Source organism: Notechis scutatus, chromosome 1, assembly GCF_049901735.1.
Source record: "Notechis scutatus isolate UNSWTSFEM ecotype Mainland chromosome 1, rNotScu1.2, whole genome shotgun sequence".
NCBI lineage: Eukaryota > Metazoa > Chordata > Lepidosauria > Squamata > Elapidae > Notechis > Notechis scutatus.
The window spans coordinates 130,995,635-131,015,706 of NC_142009.1; the positions used below are offsets into that span (position 1 = coordinate 130,995,635).

General features: G+C 38.9%; 1 long non-coding RNA gene across 1 annotated transcript; it reads right to left on the reverse strand.

Annotated features, from left to right (window-relative positions):
* Positions 1-291: 291 nt before the first annotated feature.
* LOC148132993 (uncharacterized) lies at positions 292-9,495 on the reverse strand. The gene is made up of 3 exons (XR_015747024.1): positions 9,328-9,495; positions 9,158-9,206; positions 292-1,290 (listed from the first exon to the last, which is right to left on the reverse strand). It is a non-coding gene; the product is annotated as an uncharacterized LOC148132993 (long non-coding RNA).
* Positions 9,496-20,072: the final 10,577 nt, after the last annotated feature.

Here is a 20,072-nt window from a genome sequence, read left to right on the forward strand (position 1 = left end):
TTAAACATATTTACATAACTTCCCTACTCACAGCTAGCTGACTCCAGGCAGCTTGTAACATTTTAAAAAATTAAAAGATGCACCATACAGTAAAGCTGTTAAAAAGATCTTTAGAAGTGAGAGAAAATATAAATTGATTGATGTCATTTCATTTTTTGTGAGCAAAGAATTTGTAAGAGAAATGGCTTGGTTTTGTTATCTCTGTGGTTGTATCAGATTGGAAAGATTTTGTAAAACTTTCTGCTATACTTTAGTTTTATTCATAAAAAAATAGATGAAATTGGCTCTTGATTCAAGGTTGCAAATAACTTCATTTTAAAATAATCTGAGAAGTGCAGGGCACAAATTGGTTCAAGAAGTAAAATCTCAGTAACCAATTTTTAATATATTCTTTCTTCCATTCTGAAATAAAAAAAATCATGAGTTGCTTTTAACAATTCTTTTTGCCTTTACTCCTAGGAATTCCAAAGCTTTAACAGATTTTAGTATTTATTTGATTTGTCAATCACTTACAAGATACAGGTATAAGAATAAATATAGTTTTGAATACATGAGACAGATACTTATAAGAAAAATAAAAAACAATAGGACAGGGACAGTAGGCATGTTGGTGCGCTTATGCACGCCCCCTACAGACCTCTTAGGAAAGGGGTGAGGTCAATAGTAGAAAGTCTAAGGTTACAGTTTTGGGGGTTTGGGGAAGAAACCACAGAGTCAGGTAGAGTATTCCAGACATTGACCACTCTGTTGCTGAAGTCGTATTTCCTGCAATCAAGTTTGGTGCAGTTAACCTTGAGTTTGTATCTATTGTTTGCTCTTGTGTTGTTATGGTTGAAGCTGAAGTATTCATTGACAGGTAAGACATTGCAATATATGATTTTATATACTATATTTAGATCGGACCGGAGGCAGCGTAGTTCTAGGTTTTCTAGGTCTAGAGTTTCAAGTCTGGTGGCATAAGGTATTCTGCAGTTGTATCCAATCTTTTAAAAAAATAAAAATAAAATGGAAATACTTTTATTACAGTAGCATTTTTGTCAAAAAAATAAAAATAAAAACGGTGGGTGATATTTATGGCTTTGAACCGGCAACTGAGTTCTCCATCAACTCAGGAAGACCCGTGTTAGAATCAACATTTACTTGTTAGCTGTTTGCCCAGCAGGTGGTGCTGTTGTTCAGGGACGATGGGTGAGTGATGCTGGATCCTTATCCTTTCAGGAAAAAGGGATCTCTCTTAATCATTGACATCATTTTGATTCTGGCTTAATTTGCTGACATATCTAACATATCCTGGGGAATAATGGAGAGAAAGAAAAAAAGGAGAGAGAATGGGAGAAACATTATTTCTGAGAAAACCAAGATATGATAGTGATGGTGGTTTATAAATTTAGAACAGTAAAAGCACATCAATTATATCAGATAAACATTGTAATTTGTGGAATGCTTTTATCTCAGTTGACCTATTATTAGAATGTTAATAGAGGGGAGTAGTAGAAGTGTGTGTGTGTGTGTGTGCATGTGTCTATGTTCATTTTCTTCAGTGTTAGCTTTTAATTTCATCCAATGTAACGTGCGCATCCTATAACCAATTGTACTGTGGAAGTGTCCAAAAGTTTGAAAATGAAAATTCAGCATATGTAAGAAAATAGAATCATTTAAAAGTTTGGGTTAAATTTCATTTAGATTACAGCTATTTTTTTCACAGGAAAGGGTGCTCTAGTTCAACTGAACTACTGTCACACTGGAGAGAAGGGGGGAGAGAGAGAGGGCGAAGGAGGGAGAGGGGGAGAGTGTTAGAATTTTTTTCAATTTTGCTACTCTCACTGCTTGAAACAAGAGATTGGAGACATAACTGATTATTGCTTAACATTTTTAAAACTATTGCAACTTGCTCTATAAGGAGCAACCTTTCAAAACCACTTGGATGATTTACATGGTCTGGTATAGAGCAGCCCAGTTATTTTCTGGTGCTTGATGGTGGGAGCACATTACACCTGTGCTAGAGGCCCACGATTGGCTTCCAGGTGCAAGTGAAGATGCTGGTTTTAACCCACAAAGCCCTTTAGAACTGTGCCTGCTCTTTATAATTGATCTGATGATTTCAATCTTGCTGGGAAAAGCAACTAGCGGTTCCCCACTTTAAAGAGGTGTAGGCCAAAGCTTGGAAGAGCTGTTTTTCTGGAACAGTTCCAGCCCTTTGGACTGGCCTCATTCTGGAACTCAGACCTAGTTTTGACCTCAGCTTCTTCCAGCAGCAGCTGAAAACAGAGTTCTTCAAGAAGCCATTTGAGAAGAAATAAGGCCTGGTTTTGAAGTCTGTTTTTTTGCTAAGGCTCTTACTAATTTTTCAGTGGATTGTGCTTTGTATACTTCTGTAGAACTGTCTGGTGTTCTGTGGAATTGCTACAGAAAATAAATGGTAAAGCAAACATTCTTAGCCGCAGTGGCTAGAGTGCAGTACTGCAGGATATTTCTGCTGCCTGGCGGCTGCCTGCTATTTGGCAGTTCGAATCTCACTAGGCTCAAGGTTAACACAGCCTTCCATCCTTCCAAGGTGGGTAAAATGAGGACTCAGATTGTTGGGGGCAATAGGCTGACTCTGTACACCTCTTAGAGAGGGCTGTAAAAGCATTGTGAAGCAATATATAAGTCTAAGTGCTATTGCTATTCTCCTAGAAATTTTCTAGAAAGGGTGGCAGGGAACAAGTTTATCACATATCAGGTAGTCCATCCTTAGAAACTGTAATTAGATACAGTAACTCTGTCACTAAGTAACTCAGTCATTCAGTGAGTCATTGTGTGACCACAATTAGCAATTTTATTGCCAGCTTTCTAAACTGATTTTGCTTGCCTGAAGCTGGCTGAAGAGGATGCAAATGATGATTGGGGAATGCTGCAACTGTTTTTAAGTGTGAAGACCAGTTATAAAGTTACTTTTTCAGCATCATCATAATTTTGAATACGGGCAGCTATTAGCAACTGCGTCGTTTAGCAACTGTTGAAAGTTATGATGGTGTTGAAAAAGTAACTTTATGACCCATCCTCACATTTACAACCTTTGCAGATCTGTAAAGCAAAGGAAAGCTGAAGTAAAATAATAAACTTGTGGCCTCACTTAGCAACTATTTTGCTTAACTACTGAGTTTCCAGTCCCATTTGTGTCGCTAAATGTGGACTACCCGTACCTATTTTTGAAAGGGGCCCATATAGCCTGCTCTCAAAATTCCAAAAATGCCAAGCAGCTCCAAAAACTGCTTTCCTGTGACTTAATCTCTTAGGGTTTTTTCTTCTTCTAACCTTGAAATGGAAGCTGGTTGCAGGTCTAAATGCTCTGCCTTTTCCCTAGCTGGAAGTGTTTATTTTCACAAGCTATTTCCATGGTGCGTTCCAGAAGTTGGAGAGAAGTTTTCTAGCTACCAGGAAAAAACACTCATGCCATTGGTTCTGTTTGATAAAATATTAGCCTGTTAATTCCATCTTAATATTGAGTGCTAAAGAAAAATCAATCAATCAGAATAGAGCTGGAAGGGACTTTGGAGGTCTTCCAGTCCAGCCCTCTGCTCAAGAGCCTATACCATTTCAGACAACTGACTGTACAGTCTCTTTTTAAAAAACCTCCAGGGATGAAGCATCTACAGCTTCTGAAAGCAAGTTGTTCCACTGGTTATTTGTCCTCACTGTTAGGAAGTTTCTCCTTAAATCCAGATTGCTTCTCTCCTTGAGTTACTTATCCTGCCCTCTGGTGCTTTGGCAAATAAATTGACCTTCCCTCCTCTTTGTGGCAGCCTTTCAAATACTGAAATGCTTCTATCATGTCCCCACTAGTCCTTCTTTTCTGTAAACTAGCCAAACCCCAAACTGTTCTTCATATGTTTTAGTCTTCAGGCCTTTAATCATCCTTGTTGCTCTTCTTTGCACTTTCCCCCCCCAAAGTCTCAACATCTTTTTTGTAACATGGTGACCAATACTGGATGCCATATTCCAGGGGCGGCCTTTATAAAGCTGTACTAACACTTCACGTGATTTTGATTCTATGGCTTGGTTTGTACAACCCAGGATTATATTAGCTTTTTGGGCTGCTGCCGCACACTGCTGGTTCATGTTTAAGTGATCATTCACTAGGACTCTAAGCTAGGTGTCAGGGCAGGTTTCAAAAGACAGTATTGGTCAGTTGTGCTCTTGTGCTAATAATATAAATAAATAGATCAAGGTCACTATACTATAATGTAATAAAAATTGAAAGCTACTTTGATTTAATGGTTAAGGCATTGGGCTAGAAATCAGGTGACCATGTGTTCTAGTCCTGCCTTAGTTGCATAATCATCTGGGAGGCCTTGGGCCAGTCACTTTTTCTCTGCCCTAGGAAGGAGGTAATGGTAAACTACCTCTGAAAAACCTTGCCAAGAAAATTGCAGGAACTTATCCAGGCAGTTTCTAGGAGTCAACACAGATTCAAAGGCCTGCATAAACACACACTCTCTCTCTCTCTCACACACACACATTCACTTCTGAAAAACCTTGCCAAGAAAATTGCAGGGACTTGTGTAGGAAGTCTCTAAGAATCAGGCACGATTGAAAGGAAAAAGAAGAGAGGCTGAATCAATTGAATCTTGTATTTTCTAGTTGTTCAAGTTGATGCAACTCATTTTGTTACCTCTTCACTAAAGAGCACTTAATATAATGACTGATTCTGCTAGTTTTCATGCTTTGCAGGTATTCTTTGACTTATGACTGTAATTGAGGAACTAAAATTTCAAGTCATTTCAGTTATAAGTTAAGGCACCCATAGGACTGGAAGTAATTTTCCGGCCTTTTTTGCAGTGATCATTAAGTAAGCACCACCACCGTCATTAAGAGAACATGGTGGTCATTAAGTGAATGCAATAGTTGTTAAGCAAACCTATTCATCTGAATGAGTGGGGTTTTTTTAACCAGAAACCAGTGAAAGACATTGCGAATCGAAGTGATGTGAGCATGGAACACCATGATGGATCATAAAGTTGACCTGCCCAATCATGCGGTCACATGGCAGCAGGCAAGGGCATGCCACCATTGACAATGGCAGCGAGTGTTTTACAGGCTGTGAAGCACCCATTCTGCTGCTCTTGTAACTTCAAACATTGTTCATAAAATAAAATAAATGTTCATAAAATCACTAGCCATTAAGTAGGACTCCCTGTTTATTTATGATCTAAATATTTGCATATTAACTAATTTCATAATTTCAGTACTGTATGCTATTTGACTTAATGGCTGAAGTGAACTATATTTCGTGAGTAGGCTTTGCCAGTAAATTGTCAAGGAAATTACCCCAAAAGTGACAGCTTTACTTACTATTATACTGTGAATTTGACTTAAGATAAATGAGTAATACAGCAGTAATCATATAATTTGTTATTTTCTACATCTTTATTTAAACTTAATTTAATTTTAGTTTTTTCTTAGTCCTGTCCTTTTCCCATTGCCACCCACTAGAGAGAGTTTAAGTCAAAGCATTCCCTTCAAATGTCAGATGTTCCCATAGCCAAAACAGACTGTCCACCTTTGCTTTTATGGATATGACTTCTGTCTATCATCTATCTATCTATCTCTGTCTGTCTATCTATCTATCTATCTATCTATCTATCTATCTATCTATCTATCTATCATCTAATTTCTCTAACAAAATGGAGTGGGTGACAGAAAAGCAATTTGCAAAAACAGAAGTATTTCTGAATAAAATAATAAGAAATAGCATTAGGGTCAAATTGCCTCTTTAAAATGTTATAAATCAGCGGTTGCCAACTGGTGGGCCGTGGCCCACTGATGGACCATGAGAAAATTTTGGTGGGCCACAGAGAAATCTCACCCCCAGAGCACCCCCCCCAAGCAATTAATCCAGGCTGCGCAGAAACACAAGGCTGCTCAGCCTACATGGCCTGCGGGAACCCTCCCCACCCACTCACTCCTTACCCAGCAAACTTGTCTGCTAAGTTGCTATTTTTCCTTTTTCCGACCATCATCTGTTTTGCTGTACTGGAGATTTAGATTAGCTAGAAAGCAGGAAATGGTTGGATTTCTTGCTTTGTAGCTAAGCACAGCCGAACCTTCCTTAGGACTGAAGGTTTGCTTGCAAGCAAATTCAGTGCAGACTCACGGCAAGCAAATTTGAGAGACTGAGCTAGCTGATGACAGATAGATAGATCACTGAATGATTCTGTGAGCAAGTCAATGGCAGATAGATAGATTTCTGAATGAATCTGTGATTCTGTGAGCAAGTCAATCTGTCTGCCTGCTTTGCCTGATTTTGGGTAAAAGTTGCTCTTTTTTTATAAAAAAAAATCAATATTTATATCAATATTTACATACAAGCCATGCCCAGCCAGTCACATGACCACCAAGCCACACCCACAAATTAGGCCATGCCCACAGAGCCAGATAGTGGTCCCTGGGATCTAAAATTATGAATTTGGTGGTCCCAGAGGTCCAAAAGGTTGGTGACCCCTGTTATAAATCATAATAGTTAGGGTTAGAGTTAGGGATTCTCTTGTGTCAGCAAAAGCAAAAGGAACTTGATGAGTTCCTTTTGCTTATATATAACATGTGTTATATAAAGTATCAGATTAAACCAAATAATTGGGATCCTTTTTCTATCAAAACAGATTGTGATAGGTTGGCAGAAAGGAATTGAACCTGACATATATCATGTTTGGATGGTTTGGGAGGGTGATCTGCCAAATTTGTATATCACCTGCATTACTCTTTATTTGGAGTAAAAGTTTCACCTTTTCATGTGTCCAGAAACATTCACTGCTGTCTAACCAAAGCAAAACCACCAATCTGAAGTTAGGTTATCAGCACCTCTACTTTTACTCACATGTAATATAGTTGCAGATGGCCCTATTTTCCCCACATTTTTGCTCATTTATATCAGTGAATATACCCTCATATACACACATAGAACCCAAGTACACCCAATTTTTCCCCTTCCTGTTGGTTCCTCTTTCAAGTTTAGTGGAACTAAAATAACACCCCTCTTCCCTGGGATGTTTCACTTGCCAATCACATATAGTCTTCCATCTTAGAGCTTGCTGAGCTGCTGGAAAGCATTAACTTCTGGCTTTTGGCAATTTGCCCCTTGCGCAAGGGAACATGTGGCTATGTTTTTAGATCAGAGTGTTGGGAAAAGGGTGCCGGGCTTGTAAATAATGAGTTGTCTGCTTCACTCCCAGTGGATCACAGTGAAAATTTACCTTGGCCTGCTGTTTTTTTGTTTACCACTTCTGACATTGGAATACTTTGGACCTGAGGGAAATATCCTATTACCTTGTCACAAAGGAAGGGATTTGTGAGAATGATGCAACGGATGTGTTTGCTTGGTTGCAGAGAGGCTGGAAAACAGAAGGTTCAAACTTTTTTTTTTTAAAAAAATCTGGGATATCATGTAAGAATCCTTGTGCAGAATGATGGTTTAGTTTTTAGGTAAGAATTAGCAGAGACAGTGCAGCACATTCCTTAAAGGGAGGGGGGATATTCAGCTGATCAATCCACACTGCTTTCCCTGTGAACCAAGTTGGAATTGTCTCCATATAAATCTTTGCAGTCAACTACATTAAAGTATTTGTAAATATATAGCTGGCTGTTGCCTAAACTATATTATATTGTAGCAGAGGTGGTGGCGATAGTAGTAGAAGTAGGTGACACCCAGTGTCACTATGAGGAGATAGGCAGCTGTATACATTGTTTAAATAATTTTTGATTGGAGATTGTCTCCACTGGAGACTGAAACCAAGATCTTTACAATGAAAACCATATTCTCTAGTATAGACCCATGAAGATCAGGAAACTATACAAATGAAGGCTAAGGCCTCAGGGAGGACTAGAACTCACCATTTTCTGGTTTTTAGCCTGGTACTTTAACCACTGGATCAAAATGGCTGTTTTACGTTTAAAACATGGGAGAATAGCAGAGGTGGTATTCAGCAGGTTCTGACCAGTTCTGGAGAACCAGTAGCGGAAATTTTGAGTAGTTCAGAGAACCAGCAAACGTCACCTCTGACTGGAGATTTTACAGTATCCTTCCCCTGCCACGCCCACCAAGCCACGCCCACAGAACTGGTAATAAAAAAAATTGAATCCCACCACTGGGCAATAGTATATGACAATCAATGTAAGTTTTATTATGATTTTTAAGATTGCAAAATAATGCAGGATTATAACAATATAGGTTTACTGATGGCTATAAATGAAGGTGACGTTTATTGATTATAAATCAATTCATACAGTTCCCATTGCCTGGGACTGAAAGAGAAATATTGCAACTCTACAGGAAAAAAAGTGGAGGAAAAAAGAAAAAGAAAAAAAGAAGCAAGGAATTAGGGTTTGAAATTTCTAAGTAGCATTTCTCCATAGGTGATGTTAAGATTGCCTTGGCTGAATATTGCTCTGGAATTAATGTTAAGGTATTTATTCTGTTGAAATAATCAGATGGTTTAAATACAACCATGTGAATCTTTTTTTGTTTGGTCTAATTTTCAATGCATTAGGTCATTGTTTCTTGCAATGTTTTCATCATCTGACTTTGGGGTATTGCATATGCTTAAAACCAGAGGGTTGGATTTGGATGTACTGAATTTAGTAAAAGCAGTGAGAGGTGTTTTTTTCCTTGATTTCAGTGAGATAAAATATATATCTAATAAAGATATGAATCTCACCAATTAGTTGATAAAAATATTTTCCAGATTTTGTTTGTGCACATTCAGTTCTATTATATGGAACTTTAAAAAAAATATTTTCAGCATTTAGTATTAAGTTTGAGTTCCGTGCCCAAATAGCATATCTAAGTTTTTTTCCCCTCTTCCATTCAATTGTGTCTGATTTCCTCTGTGATTAGTAACATTTATACACACACACACACACACACACACATATGGTATTCAGCTTTGTTCAGGTATTTTCCCCCGTCATTGTAGTTGTGCTTTTAAAGTTGTAGCAATGTTTCGGCAGAATCTCATCTGCCATCATCAGGCTTCTGTATTGTGTTCGTCAATACAGAATATATATATATAAACTGTTTTTATATTACATTGATTCATTTGATCACTCTTAATATCATATTACTATAAAGATGCATGAGAGAAAAACAAGAAAAGTGAGATTATTTTAAAAGTATACACACTGAAAAACTGGACTTTTACCCACTTTCTTATCATGCCAAAAATGCTAATCTAAAAAAAAAGATAAGTATTTATGCTAGAAGCAATACAGTTTCTCAATTGATTCAAGGATTTGTTGCCAAATGTTTTCCTCCTAAGCAGTTAGGTAATGAAGAACAGCATCAGGATTTACTGTTCTGGGTGCCATTAAGTTTTGCATGATTCCCTAGCCCCGTTATGGTGAACACAAAGCTATCTCTCCAGGCACACCAGCCAGCCGTTGTCCATTGCTCTTCCGGCTCTTCTGGCACGTGCATGCATGCTAGCCAGCTGGTTTTCACGTGCATTGGAAACTGGAAGAGCAGCTCCCTGGTGTGTGCACCGGGAAGCTGGTCTTCCGGTTCCTGGCATGCGCACTGGCCACCTGGTCTTCCAGTTTCTGGTGCACATGCGCATGCAAAGACCAGCTGACTGGCATGCATACGTGCATCAGAAACTAGAAGCTCAGCTTCCCAGTGCATGCATGCATGCCGGGGAGCTGCTCTTCTGGTTTCCAGTGCACCGGGGAGTTGCTCTTCCCGTTTTGGGCATTCCTCCCCCTGCACATGCACGCTCCCATTTTGGCACTCAGTGCCAAAAAGGTCTCTCAACGCTGCTCTAGCCACTAGAAACTAAAATTGCTGATAGAGGCCCTTTAATATAATGCAGACCTTTCAAGAAGGGCAGTAAAGTAATGCATATTGTAGTTAACTAATGCTCCAGTTACAACGCTTTCCGATCTTATTGCTCATAAGATAGAACCAATAACAGCAGAGTATAGAAGGCAAATTGGCAGCGGAGTGATCAAATAAATTTGTGTATAATGCAATACAAACACTGCATTTCCCTTAACAAGAGAACTGTGTTTGGCATTTCACGGATCAAAGCTGAATGTTGGAAAACAAATCAGGAAAACGTAAAGGCTTTTATTTAAAAGCAAAGTCGAGAGAGTGGAAAGTGTGTCACTGCAGGAAGAGATGCTAAACATCGATGGTTTCATATCACTTGCTGTATTATAAAGTAAATCTGAGTGGGTGTGTGGCTCTGGGAGTTTGTGGAGTAGGGAGAGGATACCAAAAATCCTAGCCATCTTACTTGGCCTCATATTCTCTCTCTCTGGACTCAGGGTTCCTTTTTCCCCCTAAATATTTTGGTATTTGACTCAGCACGTACCCAGACTAGGATTAGGGACTGCCTTGGATCTGCTTAAATTTGACTTGGCATAATTATACGTTTTTGATCTTGGCTTTGCCAGAACAGAGCCTGTTTTGTTGGTGACCATGAGTGCGGTCCTAGCTGAACAATTACAACAGCGGCCTCACCCCTCTGGCTTCTGTCTGAGACAAACTTTCCTTGTAATGCACTTTTCAGCTTCAGGGTAGAGGGGATTCTCTCGCTCGGGTTTGTTAGTTAATTGATACAAGAAAGCCCATTTGGACATCAGGACTGAGCAGAGTCTGCTTAGGGGGAAGGGGAGCAGGAGGAGAAAGCTAGCCCTGTCTCCCATTGTTGCTTATTTAGTGTAGCATTTGGCATAGGGAAGGCAGAAAGCCATCACAGATAGCCAGTTATAATCAAAGAGAGCCTCTGTGGGTTGTGGACCATTTCATACAGATACTATCTCCATGTAATGATGCTATGAACAACAGCATGGTATCTAGGCACAAATCTCCCTGATCCTGAGAAGTGAAACAAGTGTTGGAGCGATGTTTTTCTAATTAGTGGTGGCCCACATGAAGAAGCACACTATGCTAGCAATATCGTCATCTTTCTAATAAGAAGCTCTGTTCTTATTGAAAACGGTATCCAGTTCGGTTCTTCCTTCACCAGAGAAAAAAAAGCAATGAATAACAGTGGTCCAATGCTGGCCACATCTCTGGTTCTGTTCCTGCCTTTGCACGATGTATTGCATGTTCTCAAAACCAACAGCCTCAAACTCCTCCCAGTTAAATAAATCAGACTCTTCCTCAGTCAGCTCCATGTGACCAACTCAAGAGTGCATCTAAGCAATTTTATCTGGCAGATTTCTCAAATAGTCCTCACAGCAGCCTTGTAGACCAGGGGCCTCCAACCTTGGCAACTTAAAGACTTGTGGACTTCAACTCCTAGACAATTCTGGGAGTTGAAATCCACAAGTCTTAAAGTTGCCAAGGTTGGAGACCCCTGGAATGTAGACTACTTTCCTACTTAGGAGTGACCAGGTCACCCTGAAGAAGAAGAATGCCAATCTTCAGACAATATAAGAGTGGAAAGATAACTATCTTTTGCTGTTTTTATTGCCATGAAGTGAATCCTTAAGAAAGATTTACCTGTATCTCTCCCCAGGTTAGTTTTTTGTCCTCCTCCTCCTCCTCCTCCTCTGGTGCTTTAGGCACCTCTTCTGCGGTTCATGTCATGGAGTTTTTCTGAAAACTGGGGGTGGAGCATATCTCTTTATCTACATGGAGGGAAAAGCTGCATGTGTGAAATCTGATCTTCTGCAGAAGCAGGAGGCCTTTGTTCAGTCAAGTACTGCTTGGCAGAAGGGCTAAAGTGACTGGGATAAGACTGTTTCCTTGTTTGCTAGGGAGGAAGGTATATCTAACCCACCTTTCACAGAGCAGCTACTTGGCTAAGGGAATGTTGTGGTTCTCACTAGCATTCTCCTTTAGGAAATGAAGGAGTAGGGAAGATTAGCAGTGAGAGTAGAAATAGTTATTTTGTTTTGCTCTGTTTTGAAACTAGTTTAACAACAAATTATGCTTGTTGTTAAAGATGCTTTCTTTCAAAAGGCAACTGGACTTTCTGGAAAGAAAGCACCTTTGAGACAACCACGACCTGGATGATTTGAGAATCTCCATACATAAATTAAGCTAGAGATGAACGGGATCACTTTGGGATTCGCTTAGCGGAGGAAAGTGAAATATACATTTTAGAAACAATCCAAAATACAAATTACATACAGGAAGATTTCAAAGTACCAATAGAATAGTGCAAAATATAAGATAAAATGCTATTGAAAGCAGTGCTCGTTATAAGAATCACTAGTGGGTTTGTTTTTTTTCCTGTGACAAACAATATGCGATTTGCAGCATATTGTATTATTTCTCAGTGGGCAAACTGGTATCTAGTTATAAAATCACTATATAATTGTATTCCAAGTAGGTGTTGAATTCCCATATTTAAACAGCTGCACAGAAGATAGAGATTCATCAGGTATCTTCCTTTCATTGCTATTCTTCATCAATCTTACTTCTCCTATTACTTTTCTTTCTGTAACACACATGCAGGCACACATAAACAGTTATTTGGATTTCTTTTCTCTTTGTCTCTTAAAGGGTTTTTTTTTTCTCTTCAGATCACTGTATTTTTTTTTTCCTGTTGGTAAGTATAATAAATGATACAATATGAAATGCCAACACAAATCCCATTCCCATCATCACGAAGATCAGAACATTTGTTAATTCATCTGGTTGTCAAGGATGGGCTGGAAAAGCAACTGGTCTGCTTTTTAAATTTTATTTGAATGAAATATGGCTTGTCAGATTTGTGAAAGATGTGTCATCCAAAGGTGCCTCCTGAAGTAAGGCAAGGAATAGCCAAAGCAGGGTGTGAACAGCCTTGCTTTCATCCAGAGAATAGGACACAAATAGCAGCATGAATAATTCATAAGGCATAATTTATCTTGTGATTTCAATGAAAAAAGTTTCAGGCTTGGCTGCTGCAAGTTAAATGGTGTGCTTTCAACTGTGTTCTTCTTTTCACTTATTTCCCTGTACCAATAAGGCTGGAGTATTCCGAACTGATGTCTCTCTCTCTCTCTCTTATATAATTTTTAGATTTATATTTCACCTGTCATTCAAGTCCCCAAGATGGCCTATTTAGTGCTCTGTAGGATAAACAGGGTCCAGGGGAACTGGATGAGAAGTCACCCAGAGGGTTTCTGGACTCGGGCTAAACTGCCCTTCAAATGAAGGATGCCACCAGGAAGAAGGATGTCCTCTGCCATTGGATCAACCATTGGGAAGAAGTGCATGCTGCCTTCCTCTGCTCAAAGAACTCAAGAATGCCAAGAGGAGAGGAAGCAACCAACAGCAGCTTCTAAAGAATCCTAGAGCAATTTGTGCTAGGAATGGGTGTCTTGTATGGGAGCATAGCTAATTGCAAAGCCTCTAGGCATGATAACTGCATCAGTGGCCAGGATATCTTGCAAAAGGTTGGAGAGAGGTTATTAATATGCAAAGTCTGTCAGTAAAGTTTTTAAATGTAGGCAGAGAGTGGCAGAAAGAGATGGAAAAGATGCTCTATTGCAACCCATGGCTTAATGCTCAAACTAGTGAAGAGAAAAGGAGGTGTGTTGATAACAGCTTTCTATTCTGCCAGTTCATCTAGTACTGGAATCAAGGGCTTACTGGTCAAAAATCTGACAACTACTAGTAGGTTGATAAGGTTTGCATTCATGGGGTACCTTCAGCTCTGGCAACACACATCATTGCAAGCATAATTCATATAGAGTACTTGGGATTGTTTAACCACTGTTATTCCCCTGTTAAGCTTCCATGGAAATTTAGTCTTTCCCAGGAGCACAGTTTTATAACCACTGGTCTACGAAATGTATGCATAGGAACAAGTTATTTGATAAGGGAATCACTGTAATATGAGAGAAATAATTAGAGATGAGAAGGTGTAATATAGGAAAATGTGATGGATTGTTGAAATGCCTTTTCATCTTTGATCGTTAGCAAAACAGTAATTCACAAATAATGAAGAATGATGTATTGCTTTTTCCCCCTAGGAACTCAAGTTGCTGTATGTAACACTCTCAACCAACAAAACCCTGTGAGGTAAGTTGGATTGAGAGAACCCATGGTCATCCAGTGAGCTGCCATAGCTAAGCACCCTGGTTCTCCTTCCCCTTAATTCACTTTAACTACTACATCATATTACTCTCCTGTGTGTGAAGGAAAATTATCAGCAGATTCTTGTGAGGAGACCCATCTCATTATCCCACTGTCAAGGGCTATACTTTGAGTTAGTGGCAATATATAAATCAGGTCCTACATATCCTGACTCCAGAATTTGTTCCATTCAGATGAATGATAGGCCCTCTTTTTGTTGTTATTTTATATTTGTTTTCCCCCCTATATATTTTGGTATTAGATTAAACCCTATTTATCCAACCAATACAGTTCTGCAGAGGAATTATTGAGTCTGTCATTTGTACTTCTATAACTGTCTGGTTATAGAACAGGTTCGGATTTCAACAGTTAGTTAGGACTGCAGAAAAAACAATCACAACCAGCCTGCCTTCCATTGAGGCCTGTATAAGGCACAAGTCAGAAAGAGGACTGAGAAAATATTTACAGACCCCTCACATCTTGGACATAAACCATTTCAACTCCTCCTCTTAGGACACAGCTATACAACATTGCATGCGAAAACAACTAGACACAAAAGCAGTTTTTTCCCTCGTGGCATCACTCTGCTGAACATCTAATTATCTCAGTAATGTCTTATGCCTAAGTATATTTACCCATGTGGTATGGTTGTATTACTATTATCCTTCTCATTTTTCCTGTTACCTTCTCCTACTGGTATCTTATGATTTATATTACTGGTATCTTATGATTTATATTATTATTATATTACTGCTGTTTGCAGGTACATTGATAGCTTATTCACCAGAGACTAATTCCTTGTGTGGCCAATCATGCTTGGCCAATAAAGAATTCTATTCTATTCTATTCTATTCTATTCTATTCTATTCTATTCTATTCTATTCTATTCTATTCTATTCTATTCTATTCATGAACTTGTAATGACCTCTGCAATGTATATGATTGTATCATTTTTCTCTACTGTATATACTTTTTTATTGATTTTAAATGATATTTTGTCTTGGATTTTTTTTTGGAATGGTTGACTATCCTTGGATTTTTATGAAAGTTCTGATATAAACAGAAGGAACCAAATAAATCAAAAGTAAAAAAAACACGCAAAGCATCAATGTATATCTAACACTGGATGACAATTCCATATTTTCATATTTACACTGGAGTACAAATGTTTGGTTTGTGTGTTCATTCAATTTATTTCAGTGGGATTTATAAATACAGGATATCGACTCTCAGCCTGATACAAAGAGAAATGCAGTTGATGGTGCTATGAATTGTCACTCTGAAGTAAGCAAGGTTAAAGTGTCTGCTTTAGTGTTATTAGTGGTGTTGTAAATTTCTCATGGCAGGTAATCACTGAAGTTATAGGTCCACTTCTTCACACTGCTTTTGTTCCTTTTCTTTGTTAGCCGAGTTGCCCATTTCTTGATCTCCTAACGAGGTAAACATTTTAAAAGAGGATTTGAATGTTGCTTATTCACTCAAACTTATAAATTGATCTTTTTTTTCTGGATATGGGTCAGTACAGAAGGGCCACGATTCAGACCCCATGCTATTAACAGTGCTCTTGATGAATGCATCACATGCCATGGTTTAGTGGTGTTCATCTAGCAGATGTTGGGCCAAATGCCCCCTTCTGTGTTTTACAATTTGGTTCTCTACATTGCTAACTCTACAAAACTAAATGACACTAGGGATTTGGCACTAGGACATTTCATCTCATCAAGCTGGCTTTTTTGCAAAATGAGGTGTTGACAAGGATGCTCTATTTATTCTAAATGTGTCCGTGCCAAGAAGCATATTATTTGTAAAAAGAAAAAAAGGGGGGAAGATCCATCATGCAGTAGTCCATGAAAGTTGAAATTCTAATTCCTTTGACATTGTTAAAGACCTAAAGAAGAGTTGTATGCCATGTAGCACCAGGAATCGATTGCAAGTTTTAGCATCCTTTGTGCTAATTCACATTGCTGTTCTAATGAACTGCACCAAATTGTTCTCTGTTCTGCTAGGCCTTAGCAAAGGTTGGTTTAGGCTTAAGTTTCAATCTATGCATATCCTTTGTTAGGTAAAATGTAGGAGCAACATTTCCACAAGAACTAAATCAGTAACCAAATGCTTTGGATCAAGGAACATTTATCTGAAGTACCCCCAAGTCTTGTACTACATATCCCACAATTTCTACTCAGCATGATCAATAGCAGAAAGATTTTTTTTTTTAAGCAAACTTTATTAGTTTTTTTTTACACACACAAACAAAGCATAGGATGTAGTAACATAAAATATCTTTTCTAGAAGAAACAAATAAACCATCTTATTTAAAAAGAAGATAATTCCAAATTATCACACTTCTATAGTTTAATATATATATTTATCTTATCTAATCAGCTTCATATCTTTTCGAAACTTCTCTTTATTACTCCCTTTCCTTCTATTTAATCATATTTCTTCAATAGCAGAAAGATTTCTGATTGCTTCGAAAAGAATGATTTTGAGGGTCTGCTGAAGTATTAAGCTCAACCTGTATGTATATAAAAGAAGGCAGTGTGTACAATCTTGTTAACTTTAAAATGATAAATTCTACATTTCCAATCAAAACCTGCTTCTGCTGAGTGTATTGCTCTACAAGATTTAAATGTATTCTTTTTTTTATCCAGTTGAAGTCAGAGAAAAATGGAAGATTCCATGCCATGTTTTTTAAAAAGATCAGACTTCCATATTTGTTCCTGTGTCTATGCGATTTGGAGATTTCAGCATTTCCATTTGTCAAATGAAAGATATTTCTGAAAATGAGCTTGAAAGATTTACAGTTATGATACAAGTGATGAGTGAAATCTGATCTGCAGGTTATAGTTATCTACATTTTAGCTACTTCCTTTTGATGGTCATAATTTACCTCACAATAAATGAACTACTGACATGATTTAGAATAGATTCTTTGTGGGTTATATGAATCATTCTTGGAGTCTTCTTACAGAATCACTCTGTTATTTGTCATAGGAAGGATTCTCTCACCCACCACATTCACTTTGCTTTTTAGTCAATGTAGAGACTTAATTGGATTTCTTGTTTTAGTCTGTTTTTGTGTGTGTGTGTTTTTAAAATAGTGTTCATTAGGAATAATTTTCGCTGAATCTCTCAGTATATAAATATAATAGTAAATAACTAAATGCATTGCATTAAACGTTTCATTCCTACCTGTCACATTTTACATAAATAACATTTATTTAGAAACGTGACAAGTTTGAATGAAATTTGTGGGTTTCTCACAAAATTACCAGAGTTTGTCATTGCTCTATAGCAGTGATGGCTAACCTTTTCGACACCAAGTGCTCAAAGCACGTATTCGTGCATGCATCCCCAAAATGCAATGTGTGCATGTCCCCTGCACCTGCGCACATATCCCCATCCCCTGCGCATGCCGTACACATCCTTACACGCATGCACGTGTACCCCCCATGCATGCACCCTGCCCCACACATGTGCCTCCCACATGTGTGGTAGAGACCCAAAGACCAGCTGGCCAGCAGGAGACACATGCGCATGTGCGGGCTGAGCTGAGCTGGGGCAATGGCTTCTGTGCCCACAAAGAGGGCTCTGTGTGCCACCTCTGGCACGTGTGCCATAGGTTCGCCATCACAGCTCTATAGGTATGTCAAAGTTTCCACAAGGTTCTCTCCCTCTCCCTCCCTCTCTCTGTGTAAGCATGCATGTTTACCTAGTTTGTACCTGGCTATAACTTTAGTCAACGAAATATGAGAAAGAACGGGCATCTTACTTGTACTGTTAAGAGAATGGTTTTTATTCTGTTCTATGCTACAACCCTGCATGCTTCCTCTCAAATAAAACTTGCAGTCTAATACTGTTTTGATGATAGATAAGAAAGCAATATTATGCTTGTCATCTTAATTCAAGCATATTTCACACTCTGAAAGAAGATAGTGGGAAACATACCCTTTCTTTCCTTCTTTGCGGATGCTCCCCCCCCCCCCTCCATCCCACGGCCTTTACTTCATGATTCAATTTTTAAAAAAAGCTTGCAGAATTTCTGGAAAGACTCAGTTTTGGCACTGCAAAATCTGCAGAACCAGAATATAATCCTTCAATTGACAGGAACTGCCTGGTCGGCTAAAAGTGCTGCTGCCTTCACCGTTTTCAGTGTTGCATCAAATATAGCCTTTCTTGCTGAATTAAACTTTAGAAAAGCATCAGGCCACATAAGTCTTGGTTCATCTCTTGCTCACCCCTCGTTTTTACTTTGGGGTTTAGTTTTGCCAAAGCAGAAAAGCACACGCGGCCTAGAGTTTGGGTATATTTAAGCAGACATGTCACCACTTGATTTCTCTTGACATATTACATTCTGTCCCTTCACCCATGCTCTATTTATTAATTAGGAGAATATCTCCTTTGGCTTACAGAATGTATATTTAGATTTCAGCAAGGCATTCGATAAAGTAGACCACAACCTACTTCTTAGCAAGCTAGAAAAAAGTGGAATAGATAGCACCACCACTAGATGGATTCGCAACTGGCTGGCAAACTGTACTCAACAAGTAGTTGTTAATGGGTCTAAGTCTGCATGGAGGGAAGTAAGCAGTGGGGTGCCACAAGGTTCCGTCTTAGGCCCAGTACTCTTCAATATCTTCATTAACAACTTAGATGAGGGAATAGAAGGGGAACTTACCAAATTTGCAGATGATACTAAGCTGGCAGGAATAGCTAACACCCAAGAAGATGGATCTTGACAGACTAGAACACTGGGCCATATCTTATAAAATGAAATTCAATATAGAGAAAAGTAAAGTCCTACACTTAGGCAAGAAAAACCAAAAGTACACATATAGACTGGGTGAAACCAGGCTCAATAGCAGTAACTGTGAGAGGGATCTTGGAGTCATCGTGGACAACCAGCTAAATATGAGCCAGCAGTGTGCAGCAGCCGCCAAAAAATCTAATGCAATCCTAAATTGTATTAACAGAAGGATACAGTCAAGATCAAGGGAAGTACTAATACCACTCTATAAAGCCTTAGTAAGACCACACCTAGAGTACTGCATCCAGTTTTGGTCACCACATTATAAAAAAGATGTTGAGACTCTAGAAAAAGTACAGAGAAGAAAGAGCAACCAGGGTGATTAGGGGACTGGAGGCTAAAACATACAACGAACAGTTGCAGGAACTGGGCTTGGCTAGTCTAGTAAAGAGAAGGACCAGGGGAGATAGCAGTCTTCCAATATTTGAGGGGCTGCCACAAGGAGGAAGGGGTCAAGCTATTTTCTAAAGCGCCTGTAGGCCAGACAAGGAATGATGGATGGAAACTGAACAAGGAGAGATTTAACCTGGAAACAAGGAGAAACTTTCTGACAGTGAGAACAATCAACCAAAGGAACAGCTTGCCCTCGGAAGTTGTGGGAGAGCCATCAGTTGAGACCTTTAAGAAGAGATTGGACTGCCATTTGTCAGAAATGGTGTAGGTTCTTCCGCTTGGGCGGGGGGCTGGACTAGATGACCTACAAGGTACCTTCCAACTATGATTATCTGTATCTAATATTTTCCATACTATTTGTACTACAAAAGACTTGCTCTAGAAAAGTGGTATTTTTCTATCTATCATTCCTCTAGTACAGGGCTATCAAACTGGCGGACTGTGGGCCAGATGTGTCATATGCAGGCCACACCCACTCCAGCGCCACAAATGGGAAAAACCTCATGAAACATCATGACAGCAGCATGGTGTGGTGAGTTTGAGACCCGTGCTCTAGTATCATATATATGTCACAAAGTCAGTCTTACAGATGTATTAGAGTATCAAGTTTTAGAATTTCCAATTGGCAAGGCTGTTAGGACCCATCCTGTTAGAGACCAATAGGCTGGGAAAGGAATTGTTAGACAGACTCCCTCAAAAGTAGTAAAATACTTTCTCTTCTAATTCTATATTACTTTTGGAGCTTTCTTTAAAAAGTTGAGGCTAATGCTGTGCAGAGAAGTACCGATTGTGGATTGCAATCTGAGCAGGAATTAAAGGAAT